Genomic DNA, 4049 nt, shown 5'->3' with positions numbered 1-4049 from the left:
ATGGTTGTTACCCAAGATCAAATAACAGTGAAAAATATTAAATGGAGAATTCCAGAAATAAACAATTCATAAGTTTTAAGTTGCACACCATTCTGAGTAGCATGATACAATCTTGAGTTGTTCAGCTCTGTCCTTCCCAGGATCTGAATCATCCCTTTGTCTGTGTATCCTGAAAGTCACTTAGTAACTGCCTCAGTTATCAGATCTACTGTTGCAGTTATCAGATTGACTGTCACGGTATCTCAGAGCTTGTGTTCAAGTCACTTTTATTTTACTTAGTAATTGCCCCAAAGTGCAAGAGTAGTGATGCTGGTAATTCACATGTGCCAAGGAGAAGCTATACAGTGCTTCCTTTAAGTGAAAAGGTAAAATCTCTCAAATTAATAAGGAAAGGAAAAATTGTATGCTGAGGTTGCTGAGATCTGTGGTAAGAACGAATCTTCATCCATGAAATTATAAAGAAGAAAAAAGAAATTTCTGCTAATTTTGCTGTTGAACCTCAAACTGCAAAGTTACAGCCACAGTCATAATTGGTTTATTTTATTATTGGTTATTGTTGTTAATCTCTTGCTGTGCCTATTGTATAAATTAAATGTTATCATAAGTATGCATGTATAGGACAAAACATGTATGTATAAGGTTCAGTGCTATCTCCAGTTTCAGGCATCCACTGAGGAGTCTTAGAATGTATCCCTGTGGAGCAGGGAGGAACTACTGTCCAATCTGATTAAACTGGACCCACTTGGAATCTAGGTTGGGCTTTCCAGGTGACACTAGTGGTAAAGAACCTGCCTGCCAATGCAGGAGACACAGAGACGCAGGTTCCATCCCTAGGTCAGGAAGATCCCCTGGAGGAGGGCGTGGAAACCCACTCCAGTATTCTTGCCTGGAGAATCCCTTAGACAGAGGAGCCTGGAAGGCTACAGTCCATAGGGTTGCAAGAGTTGGACACGACTGAAATGACTGAGCATGCACATACAAAATCTAGGTTAATTTTAATACTATCTCACATCCACAAAGTTCCTTTGGCCATGTAAAGTAACTTATTCATATGTTCTAGGGATTAGAGTGAAGACATCTTTGTGGGGCCATCATTTGGCCTGCCCAAAAGGGGTAGGGAAATGACGAAAACTATCAAACCCACCATTTTAAAGAAATGAAGTATGGTAATGAAGCTTTCAAGTACGCCCTCACATATAGATAGATAGTGAAGTCGCTCAGTCGTGTCCGACTCTTTGCAACCCCATGGACTGTAGCCCAGCAGACTCCTCTGTCCATGGGATTCTGCAGGCAAGAATACTGGAGTGGGTTGCCATTTCCTTCTCCAGGAGATCTTCCCGATCCAGGGTTCGAACCCAGGTCTCCGGCATTGTAGGCAGACGCTTTATGGTCTGAGCCACCAGGGAAGTCGCTCTCACATATAGTTCCTACAAATGAAACTTAAGAGCTTGTTTGGAGGGAAGCCCTCAACTTCTATATTCTTGACAGTATAGAGCAATCAGTTCTATCTGAAGAGGTTGTCCTCCTCAATTTAGCACTCAGTGTGCACAGGGGAAAACTCATTGAATAACCAAGGAGGAAGAAGACAACCATCCAGCCAGCCAGATCAGCCAAATCAGATTGTAGGGTCTGATGGATCATGTTAACATACCGGGATACCATTACCTCCTGAATGGAACCCAGGAAGCATCTGCTGCTGCTGCTAAGTCCCTTCAGTCGTGTCTAACTCTGTTCGACCCCATAGACGGAAGCCCACCAGGCTCCCCCGTCCCTGGGATTCTCCAGGCAAGAACACTGGAGTGGGTTGCCACCTCCTTCTCCAATGCATGAGAGTGAAAAGTGAAAGTGAAGTTGCTCAGTTGTGTCCAACTCTTAGCGACCCCATGGACTGCAGCCTACCAGGCTCCTCCATCCGTGGGATTTTCCAGACAAGAGTACTGGAGTGGGGTGTCATTGCCTTCTCCGAAGAAAAAGCATCTAGCTTTCCTATTTGGGGAATCATGCAGTGATTCAGTCCCTGAATAAAATGTCTTACTGTAGTAGGTCATCAAAACTCAGCTTTATCTTCTCTCAGGATCCAGTCCTACAACCCTCTTGTTAGCATAGGTGCTGTAGGCATCTAAGCTGATTTCTGTTATCTTATTTGTTGTATCTAGTTGATCAACTTTCTGACCCAAGAATCCTCTGACTTCATGTAACCATCCATTCATCATTTGTCAAATTTAAAATATATATATAAATAAACTTTTGGATTCAGGAAAATCCTCAAAATCAATTTTCTTTCTCCTGTAGTTGGAAAATGAATTTTAAATTATTCATGTTAACATCTTCTAGATAAATTGAATTTTTAGAGTATGTAAGAAAAGCTTAGTAAAGTCAATCTTTTACATTAATGGATTCCATTTTTAAAATATTAATTGCACATTCAACCATTGCTTTTTGACTTGTGCAGCCTTCTAATCAACAATTTGGAGAACCATTCATCTTAATAAGGAAAAAAAAATGAATTATTAACATTTTAACATTATGAAACACTTTTTCCAACTTCTGTTTCTATCTATAGGACTTATTGTCTGGAGGAGATTATATTATGTGTCACTAAAAATGCTGGATAAGGTAATTTTTTTAAAAGACATCTTTTTAAATGCATGTCTGAGCTTATAGGAAAATAAGGGAAAATCCTCTCAGGCCTGCAAAATAAGACAGCAGGAACCCAGAGAGGCAGTGAGCCCTGCAACTGACATTGCCATGAAGGCCTCTGCCGGGTGCTCCTGGCTTTGAGCTTGTCCTGACCGTCAGCGGCCATGTAGTGATTCATCCTCCAAAGCAGAGTACTTGGGAAGTGAAAGGTAGTGCTGTTAGGGGTAGAATGGGAATTCTGCTTCTCTTGGGGGTCTGGAAAGCTGTGAGAGTAACAACAGGAAAATGCTGAACGGCATACAAAATCCATCTTAGCTTTCCTGAACCCATCAGAGGGCTGAGGTCACCAGCAATCAGGAAACTGAATCTCAAAGAATGAAAAGTCCCCCTCTAGGAGAGGCAATGCAAAGAAATAGAGGAAAACAACAGAATGGGAAAGACTAGAGACTCTTCAAGAAAATTAGAGATACGAAGGGAACATTTCATGCAAAGATGGGCTCGATAAAGGACAGAAGTGGTATGGACCTAACAGAAGTAGAAGATATTAAGAAGAGGTGGCAAGAATACACAGAAGAACTGTACAAAAAAGATCTTCACGACCCAGATAATCACAATGGTGTGATCACTCACCTAGAGCCAGACATCCTGGAATGTGAAGTCAAGTGGGCCTTAGAAAGCATCACTACAAACAAAGCTAGTGGAGGTGATGGAATTCCAGTTGAGCTATTTCAAATCCTAAAAGATGATGCTGTGAAAGTGCTGCAGTCAATATGCCAGCAAATTTGGAAAACTCAGCAGTGGCCACAGGACTGGAAAAGGTCAGTTTTCATTCCAATCCCAAAGAAAGGCAATGCTAAAGAATGCTCAAACTACTGCACAATTGCACTCATCTCACATGCTAGGCTTCTCCAAGCCAGGCTTCAGCAGTACGTAAACCATGAACTTCCAGATGTTCAAGCTGGTTTTAGAAAAGGAAGAGGAACCAGAGATCAAATTGCCAGCATCCACTGGATCATCAAAAAAGCAAGAGAATTCCAGAAAAACATCTATTTCTGCTTTATTGACTATGGCAAAGCCTTTGTATGGATCACAACAAACTGTGGAAAATTCTGAAAGAGATGGGAATACCAGACCACCTGATCTGCCTCTTGAGAAATCTGTATGCAGGTCAGGAAGCAACAGTTAGAACTGGGCATAGAACAACAGACTGGTTCCAAATACGAAAAGGAGTACGTCAAGGCTGTATATTGTCACCCTGCTTATTTAACTTCTATTTAGAGTACGTCATGAGAAACGCTGGGCTGGAAGAAGCACAAGCTGGAATCAAGATTGCCGGGAGAAATATCAATAACCTCAGATATGCAGATGACACCACCCTTATGGCAGAAAGTGAAGAGAAACTAAAAAGC

The sequence above is a fragment of the Bos javanicus genome, chromosome 4, assembly GCF_032452875.1.
Source record: "Bos javanicus breed banteng chromosome 4, ARS-OSU_banteng_1.0, whole genome shotgun sequence".
NCBI classification, from domain to species: Eukaryota; Metazoa; Chordata; class Mammalia; order Artiodactyla; family Bovidae; genus Bos; species Bos javanicus.
This window is presented reverse-complemented; position numbering follows the sequence as displayed.